The sequence below is a fragment of the Peromyscus eremicus genome, chromosome 9, assembly GCF_949786415.1.
Source record: "Peromyscus eremicus chromosome 9, PerEre_H2_v1, whole genome shotgun sequence".
Lineage (NCBI taxonomy): Eukaryota > Metazoa > Chordata > Mammalia > Rodentia > Cricetidae > Peromyscus > Peromyscus eremicus.
In genome coordinates this window covers 62,576,212-62,586,279 of record NC_081425.1, presented here as the reverse complement: position 1 = coordinate 62,586,279, position 10,068 = coordinate 62,576,212, and the positions used below count along the sequence as shown (strand labels likewise).

The 10,068-nt window shown below is 42.8% G+C and overlaps 1 pseudogene; it reads right to left on the bottom strand.

The window, feature by feature from the left end:
• Positions 1-8,765: 8,765 nt before the first annotated feature.
• Positions 8,766-9,352, bottom strand: LOC131919958 (small ribosomal subunit protein uS4-like; annotated as a pseudogene).
• Between the last annotated feature and the right edge of the window lie 716 nt (positions 9,353-10,068).

Sequence of the window (10,068 nt, the reverse complement as noted above, 5' to 3'; positions counted from 1 at the left end):
CCATAATTACTCATTTTAAATATCTGTCTGCAAGAACAGCTAAAATCTACTCAGTTCACACAAATCCCATATAAACTATTTGATCATTCTCAATTCACTCAACAAGAAAATATGCAGTCTACAGATGATACGTTGATATTACCTCTATGAGATATAGTGGACTAGGTTTTTGCCTTCAAAGAGCCTAGATCCTGTTTGGAGAAAGTTTACTTAGGATTTAAAGTAAAATCATGATAATCAGATGATTGTTTTCATTGTCTCAAACCCAACTTTCACTTTTTCTCACCCCAACACGTGGCCACACGGTCGCAGTTTCTGGGTCTGGCACCCTAAAGTCCGGTGGAGGTGATTATTCCCACAAAGAGAGAGCAGAGGAGAACGCTGCAGCTTCAGCCCCTCCTCTGCTCTCTGGTCGCATCTCAGCCCTAATTTGTTCAAATGAGCTGCCCTGGAGACCTACACAGTTGATGGTAGCAATTGCTGTGCCCAACTTAACTGTCCGGGGTGTTGTCTTTCAGCCAGAAGAGGGCGCGCAAGAGCCCAGACAGGGAAAGCTGGAGAATTTTTATGACCCTCATATTTTTCTCTTTTCTGAAAGACCTGGAATTTTATTCTTCAATTTAGCACTTGAAACGGGCTACCAAAGCCTTGTTTTAACAGCACATGATTTAGATTTAATAATTTGTTGAAAACAGAGAAAAATCATAAATCAGCCACTGATACTGAAGAATGGGCTTTGGTTCCAGCCTGTCAAACATGTGCCATCAGTAATGCTGGCCCTTTAGTCCAGAGTCGAAATGACAGAGTGCCGAATCGGAAGGGGCAGGGTTAAACCATTTCTATGTCACAGTGTGAACAGGAGCCAGACTACCACGAACGTTAACAGTTGGTGAACTGGAAGAGAGGCGGTCAGGAGTCTTTTGTGCTCATTCTTTTTTTTTTTTTTTTTTTTTTGTTTTTGGTTTTTGGAGACAGGGTTTCTCTGTGTAGCTTTGAGCCTTTCCTGGATCTCGCTCTGTAGACCAGGCTGGCCTCAAACTCACAAAGATCCGCCTGCCACTGCCTCCCGAGTGCTGGGATTAAAGGCGTGCGCCACCACCGCCCGGCTATTTGTGCTCATTCTTATTCTTGCAATTTTTTTCTTAAGTCTGAAATTCTGTGTAAGGAAGAAAGAAAAAAAATCCTTCTTTGCTTTGGTCACTCAGACCCAGCACGATTTTACTGTTTGATAAAGTCAGAGCTCTTGGACCCATTTCTTGGGGGCAGGAAGCAGTAGTGAAAAGAACTTGGCTGGGATCTGTAGCTGGGATCTGTAAAGTGGAACACACAATTACCATGATGAAGGAAGTATACAGGTGGGTGTGCACGGATCATCTGAGTTCAAGTTTTCTTTATCCCCGGAGTCTCCGAGTCTCCCCTGATTTGAAGACATGACAATCAATGGCAAATCTGTTTTCACAGAGAGGTGATGCTCACTCACATCTGTGGAAAGCTGAAGAGAATCTTTCAGAAAGGCCTTCCTGTCTTAGAGGCCTTGCTGCTGTTCGTGTGACGTCCCTGTAATGTCAGCCTGTGTCCTTGCACTCTGCCTCTTGGACTGGAGCTCGACAAATGCAGGGTTATGTCCTGAGTGGGAGAGGCAGAATCTGAGCGGATGCTCTCATTGGCCTTTTCTTGGCATTTGAGGTAGACTCTCACCATGGGTGCCCAGGCTGGCCTCTCACTCTTACGAGCTCAGGCAGTCTTCCTGTCCCACTGAGCCTCCTGGGACTACAGGTGCACACTACCACACCCAATTTACGGTTGGATTTTAAAGTAAATCGAGGCCAGATCTCCTGTTTCACCGCCAGGTCTACAGCCAGGACCTGTCATGATGAATCAAGCGGAAGTGAGTTCTGTGCTGTAGAGCTGGTTTTTCACTTTTTAAAAAGATTATTATAGCCGGGCGGTGGTGGCACACGCCTTTAATCCCAGCACTCGGGAGGCAGAGCCAGGCGGATCTCTGTGAGTTCAAGGCAAGCCTGGGCTACCAAGTGAGTTCCAGGAAAAGGCACAAAGCTACACAGAGAAACCCTGTCTCGAAAAACCAAAAAAAAACAAAAAAAACAAAAAAACAAAAAAAAGATTATTATTTCAGAGTCTGATTTTCTCTTCCTATCAAGCTGCACATGGATAATATTGTCCTTCCTCCCTCCATCTCCCACCCTCTTTCTCTCTCTCTGGATTTTCAAGACAGTATTTCTGTGTACTGTCCTGAAACTTGCTTTGTAGACCAGGCTGGCCTCTGCCTCCCAAGCACTGGGATTAAAAGTGTTTGCCACCATTGTCCAGTGAATAGTATTTTCTCAAAAATTCAGTTGAATTTGTATTTTGGACATGCATAAATGGGCAGTGGTTTGCTCTCTAGGTTTGTTTTCTTTACATTGTTTATGGTTTTCTTCTTAGCACCTTCATCCACGAGCTCCCTTTCAGTATCGAATGCCCAAATGTATCTGGACTGTAACAAGGAGTCTGGAAGGTCTATTTCAGTTTTGCCTTGACCGCTGTGTTCAATCCAGCCAGCAAGATTTCTCCAAGTGGAGAAAGACAGAGGTTTTACTACAGTCTATAAATATGACCATTTATTGGCCCCAACATGTTTATGTTCTGCTCATTCAATGCTCACTTAAACTGTCCAATTTGCTTGACCCAGTCTATAAATGTAAATTGCCTATGTCGGAAAGTGATTCTGGATGACTTTTGACTGTGTGTCAGAATTCTGTGATTTCTACAGGTGAACTAGCATTCTGACAGAATGCACCAGGTCTCCTGTGGCTCTGGCAGAAGGCTGCCCTTTCCTTCTCCCTTTCTGCCATCTCTCAGAAGCACTAATGGCAGGGCTGGGGTGATGCTCAGTGATAGGACCCTTGCCTGGATTCTCAGCTCCTGTTTTGTTTTGTTTTCATTCCTAGTGTGAACCAAAAATAGTAATAAAACAGTAAGTATGCATGTGTTGCCAAAACTTTCACTAAAACACCATTAGGGTGTATATGACAGAGGTCACGGTTTGTCATGTATAAAATGTTTGTTTGCTTGAGAAAGTTTGAAAGCTTGCTTAGTGTCGTAAGCATAACTGCATCATATTTACTGTTTTACCTAGACATTCTTGCTACATATTTTTTGGTGTGATCCAGGGGATACCAATGAGAAATCGTGAGCATGGAACTAGTCTGGTCCTATCAACTGCAATAATTACACCTTAAGATCACTTAGCACCTGCAAGGCAAGGCTTGTTTAGTTTGGTTTTGCTTTGCAGGCTGGGAACCAAATCTTGCACATTAGAGAAGCTCTCTACCCCTGAGCCGTACCTCCAGACCACTCCTTCATACCACATTCCATGTTATTCTTTGTACATAAGAATAATTCTCTCAGTCTACCTTTTCCTGAGTTACAATTCCCCTCAGTGTTTTCTTTGTGACCTCATGTTTCCAATATAAATTGATCCACTTCCAGGCATAAAATAACTAAAGATATGTGTGTATGTGTGTGTGTGTGTGTGTGTGTGTGTGTGTGTGTGTGTGTGTATCTTTACAACAAAGATTATATATATATATATACACACACACACACACATTTGTGTGTGTGTGTGTGTGTGTATGTGTGTGTGTGTGTGTACCTTATAAGATCAAACTGTGTGCACCAGCCAGGCAGCTATGATGGAGAGTAAGAGTGCCAGTGACTTATCTGCCTCCTCTGGCGTCATCCCATCTGGGCAGTATTAGAAGATGCCCATTGCAAATGAACAGGGGTAAAGGAATCCTACAATGCTTATGTCACAGTTACTTGTGTGACATTTTGCAGGAACTGGAAATTTCTTTGTAACTTATTAGGAAATTCTGGAAAGGGGGGTGAATTCAAAACCTCTCAAAGCTTCCTTAATGCACTTATTACAAGAGCCGCTCTGATGATGTCAAGGAATCCAGCATGGTGCCCAGGATATGCCAGATGCCTAACAGTGCTATTAGCTGAGCCGCGCTGTACTCTGTTCAAGTGTATTTTCTAACATAAGAACGTTTTCTAAACCCTTCCTTCTAATTAGGTACTGAAAGCTAGCAAGCTGGAGAGTCTCCAGGTAACTGTTATATAACGTAAGAATCCACACTACAAAGCAAGACACGTCTTGGACACTATAAAGCTGCAAAAGATCTGAAATCCCCAAGGAGTCTTCCTTCAGATGCCATTGGGTTGCTCGTGTTTACCGGAGGTGGATTTCATTCAACAACTCCTGCTCCTTAGAAAGCCACACCACACAGGAAAGTCTCTCCTGCTTTTCCAGTAGAGGCTCCCCACTTTCCCCCATTTTTTTTTCTGTCCTGGGCACAGAATCCAGGGCCTTGTGCATGCTGGGTCAGTGTTCTACCAATGACTACAGCCCCATCCCAGGGACAGCTATGGATTACTACATAAGAACTCTTTAAACAAACAAAGTTTAATTCAATTGTTTCCTGAGAGACTGACTTCTTGCAAAAGCCAAAGAAAATCATAGATTAATCCAAAAGGTACAAAACTCAGGTTGAGACTCTAAAACCAAGGGGGCGGGGAAGAGATGTTAGTGTGCTCGGATGGGGATAATTACTCCTGCTCCCAGGCAGAGCAAATCCCTCCATGACTTCCTGCCGCCACAGGCAGCACAGTGGCTCTTTTATCTGCTGTGGCAGCTTTGATAAAGGAAATTATTATTTATATCAAATCTAAACACCTACAATAAGAGGGACTTTTCTTCTTCCTCCCCTCTCCCCTTTTCCTCCTCCTCCTCTTCTTTGACATGGTCAAGAGAAAAACAATGATCTCGCTAATTAGAAATCCCAAGGAGAATATGGTCCAAAACCGCCTTCTGTATTATTTCAGTGAACGACAATGAAGATATCTTTATTCAATCCAGTCTCTCATCCTGGATGTGAGACCACAGTCTCTTACCACACCATGACATTAGACATCTCTTCCTTTCTTGCTGCTGGGACTAGGCCCACCTCACTCAGAAGTTGCTCTCTACTGAAGTCCTGTCACAGTACAGGCAAGTGTTTCTCTAATATCTGGTGACCCCAAGTGAATGGGGGTTCCTGGTTGTGACACTAGGTTTCAGGAGTGCCTCCTCCAGAGCAGGGCTTGTGCTTACAGCCAGTGCTAACCGTGAGAGCACCTATACCAGTCTCTAGGCAGCCGAAGGTAGAGCACAGGGGTCACCTTTCCTGTGACAACTATCTACAGAGCTGGCTCTTCCCTTTTACTGGGTCACATGAAGGGAACAGTTTCTGTGGCGAGCAGAGGAAGCCACGAGTGAAGTCCCAAAGGGATGTGTTCTGTTGATATGAGCAGGCCAAGAAGACACCATAACCTCAGAATCATGGGAAAATGGCAAAGACCCCCCCCCCCATCCCATAGAGGGATTTCGTAAGGCTCAGAGGGATGGTAAAGCCTTCCTCTGGTCAGAATGCGAGTCTTGACAGTGTATACAGTAATGTGTCCCCTGGATATTTACGGTCCGAAGACTGCTCCCTACAGAGACTGTTCTCTATAGAGATTAGCTAAACCTGTCTCCTTGGTCCAGGTGTACACCATAAACCCCGTCTCCTTGTTTATCTGTATCTAATAACCCCGCCTCCTTGTTCAGCTGTATGCAATAATCCTGCCTCTCTGTTCAACTGTATATAGCAGTTTAGTTAATGGGGGGTCAACTACAGTCTAAGAATGTTAAGTGGAAAAATCCAGAAACAACTCACATTTTAAGTTGCAAGCTCTTCTGAGTAGAATAATAAAATCATTTCCTGTCTGTTAGATTTATAAGGTACACTCTACCAGACCATCAGCCATTTCATGCTCACCTCAGATACCAGCCTGATTGTTATGGTATCACTATGCTACATTCAAGTAAATTGTTCTTGTATGTAGTAATGGCCCTAAAGCACAAGAGAAGTGATGCTGGCAGCTTCACTATACTATACCTATCGTATCATTAGTTATTGTGTATCTCTTGTTGCACCTAATTTATTAATTAAACCACCCTAGATGTCTGTGTGGGCTCTGAGCTCTCACTGTGGAATCTGTGAGAATCAGAGGTGGGACACTTGACGGGTGGGTCAGTTGTTGGTGGGCTACTTGCTTGGCATTGGAAGAAAAAGCTCCCACACATCAGAGGGCACAGGACTATTTTCTGTTGTGACAGTACAGGGGAGACTTTTTCCCACATAGCCTCAGAGTAGCAAAATATGTAAATATAAAGCGTGCCACCAATGGCATTCAGTGCGTTCCCAGTGTGTGCACCCATCAGCACCCTCTGCTCCAGGATATTTCAACCTACAACTCCAAGCCCATCAAGAAGCCACTCTTCTGTCCCCACGGCATCTGATAACCACTAGTCTATTTTCCGTCTCTTTGGATTTGCCTTTTCTAGACATTTCCTGTAAGTTATGGTTCTCAACCTTCCTAATGCTGTGATCCTTTAGTACAGTTCCTCATGTGGTGATCCCCCAACCATAAAATCATTTCATTGCTACTTCAGAACTGTAATTTTGCTACTGGTATGAATCATAATGTAAATATCTGTGTCCCAATGGCCTTAGGCTACCCTGTGAAAGGGTTGTTTGGCCCCCCAAAGGGGTTGCAACCCACAGGCTGAGAACCTCTGCTGTAACTAGACTCAAATAATGCATGATCTTTGCATCTGTCTTTTTTTCCACACAATGTTTTCAAGGTCCACCCACGTTGAGGCATGTACCTAGGCTTCATTCCTTTTGTAGGTAAAATCTTATTGTAATTGTATGGATTTAGTGCATTTCCCTATCCATTCTCCAGTTAGCAGCCAGTTATTTCCACCCTTAGGCTATTGTGAATAGTAGTGTTTGAATATTAATGTAGAAGTTTATGTATGGACATATGCTTTCAACTCTAAAATATATATATGTATATATTTCATATATGTATGAATCAGTGGAATGGTAGGGCCACATGGTCATTTTGAACTTAACTTTTTTAGGAACTGTCAAACTGCTTTGTACAATGGCTAAGCCATATTTCATTCCACTAGCAATGTTTACAGATATCAGTTTTACCATATGCTCACAAGCACCATTTTCTTCTTGTCATCAATATTATTTCCATTCTAGGAGTAATGTGATATCTTGACATTTTGATTATGGCAAACAGTGACTACTGACAAAGAATGAATATTCTTCCATATGATTGGCCCTTTCTTGGTGAGAGAGCTGTTCAAACCTTTTGTAAATTGGGTTGTTTTCTTTTTCATTCTTGAGTTGTGAAATGTTTATGTTATGGATATTGGACTCATTATATTGATTTGAAAATCTTTGCTGAAAGTCGTGTGTGTGTGTGTGTGTGTGTGTGTGTGTGTGTGTGTATGTGTTTGTCTGTATGTGTGTGTATGTGCCTGTGTGTCTATGTGTGTAGGCCTGAAGTTGATGCTGGATGTCTTCCTTGATCCTTTTCCACTTTATATGTGGAGATAGGGTTTCTTGTTGAACCGATAGCTTGTAAATTCTGTCCAGTCTGTCTCCTAAATTCTAGGATTGTGGTGTTATGGAACATTCCTTTACACTGTGTGAAGACGTGTCACTGTGACTGGTTTAATAAAGAGCTGAATGGCCAATAGCTAGGCAGGAAGAGGTTAGGCGGGACTTCTGGGGACAGAGAGGGGGACTCAGGGAAGAAGAAAGGGGGGTCATCAGCTGGACACAGGAAGCAGGACATTCAGGAGGAGAGGTAAAAGCCACAAGTCACGTGACAGCACATAGATGAAAAGAAATGGGTTAATTTAAGTTATAAGAGCTAGTTAGAAACAAGCCTAAGCTAAAGCTGAGCTTTCATAATTAATATTAAGTCTCTGTGTCATGTTTTGGGGGCTGGTGGTCCAAAAAAAGCCTGCTACATTGTGGGTAGCCAGTAGACAGACCTGCTGGGGTTATAGTCTACAGCTGCAGTGGACTTTAAAGAGAAACTCTGGTCTTCATGTTTCCGTAATAACTGCTTTACCCATTGAGCAGCCCCCCTGCAATCATTTTTTTATATACCAGGTGATTTTGCCTTCGGGTATACAAAAGTCTTGGATGACTTCTAACTCCATATTTCCAAAGAGAAAATACAAAACAGTAAACATCCCAATAGGGGTTAGATAAAAATGATGGAGCAAGATGTAGAGTTAAAGTAACAAAAAAATGTAAATTAACATAATTGTTTAGATTTGAGTTTGTATTGGGTAACACAAATAGTAGAGTTTAAAGGAACATTTAGTGAAACAAATGTGAAATTTGCAACATTACTCCTGTTCATGAGAAGAGAAGAGAAGGAATGAACATGAAGTTGTTCTCCTTTAACAGACTGTTGCTGTGCATGCAGAAGGTGAGAGACTCCTGGTTTTGCTAAAACTCACCGAAAAGCATGGTGGAGCTTGCAGCTTTTCCGACTACCAGCCAACAGAAACACGATTACCTCCGTGGGACTCATATCAACTCCAGGTAGCAAAGTTAGGACTATCATAATGAATTAATTAGCTTTGGAGGGCTGGTGATCAAACTCAGGGCTTGTTGTACTTGCTAGGCAAGTGCTCTCTCACTGAGCTACAGCCCATCCCCAGTCATTTCTTTAAATACATGATCTTCAACAGGTACTAGCGACATGTCAGAAGTTTCTTCTCTTTCTCTTTTCAAGTGTTGATTCTGTTTTATTAGTCAGCTGGAAAACTAGACAATCCTCCAGTCCAGGGAGGTGTTAATTTAATCCTCTTCCTCATCATCACCTGCTCTAGCGCTACCCTGGCCTTTCTTGGTGGTCTTCCTCTTCCCACGGCCTGAGCGGCCACCAGAAGGAGAACGGAGCTGGAGAAGTCAATGTGTTTCTGGGAGTCCAGGCAGACAAAAAAGGATTCACCGACCTGCTTGCAGACCCTGATATGATGCTGGCAGATAAACACATGGGCATGGTGAATAGATTCGGCCAGGTCCAAATCTAACCTGGGGCTACAGCAACCTTTCGGTGAAATTCCTCGATCTTCAGGCCCAAGCTGTAATCCAGCTTCATCTTGCTCTCATCCAGCACCCCAATGTGAATAAGTCGTCTTAGCAGAGTGTTGTCTTAAAAAAAAAAGACATCATGGTTCCTTTTAGTCCAGCATCAGTAGCTCAAGGGCAGCCTTGCAGATCTAGGCCAGGGTCAATTTGCTCCTCCACTCCTCATGTTTGTTCCAGAGCCCATAGCCCATGCTCTCCCATCAGCATCAGCTCCTGGTTGAGACGCGATTTCTCGAAGGGTCTCTTGGGGTCACCTAGGTTTTGCGACAAATCCAGCCTGGGACAACCGGCATATTGACTTCTCTAGGATGGCTGCGCCTATGACCTCACACCGGAGACAAAGACTGAAGAATCAACTATTTTATTCATATAAATGCATATGTATATGCATGCACAGAAAGGAAACATAATCTGAGAGTGTTCTATAGAACTCTGGTTTTTAAAGCAAGAGGACACACTTTTGCATGATTTAAATATGTCTTGGTCAGACTGTCTGAATTTTGGTTTTGATTATAATAAAGTATTATTGTTACTACTTAGATGCTATGATAGCTAGGTTTGGTGTCTCAGAAGAGAATAATAGAGTAAGTTTGCAGCCTGTTAAGGAGAGTGACGGAATTTGTGTTTCCTCTGGAAAGAGCAAGAGCATTTTAAATCCTCTTTATAGCCTCCACAATAGAAAAGCAATTGATAAGTTGGTTTATAAAGTTTCTATACAGCATGTTAGGTACACAGTAAAAATACAAACAAGCCAGGGCATGAGACAGAACGAGTAGGACCTTTGAACACTGAAGAAAATTATCACATCAAGTCACAATGAAACAAGTCTCCCTTAATTTTAAGGGGATGTAGCTCAATAGCAGAGCATCTGCTTAGAATGGACAAGACTTTGGGTCCAAGCCCCAGCACTGGGTTAAAAATAAAGAGAAACAAAGAGTTGCATGATTGTTTAAAAAAGAGAATGAAACTCCTCAAAGTCCCATATGTAGCTGGAAGTTTTCCTGTGTCC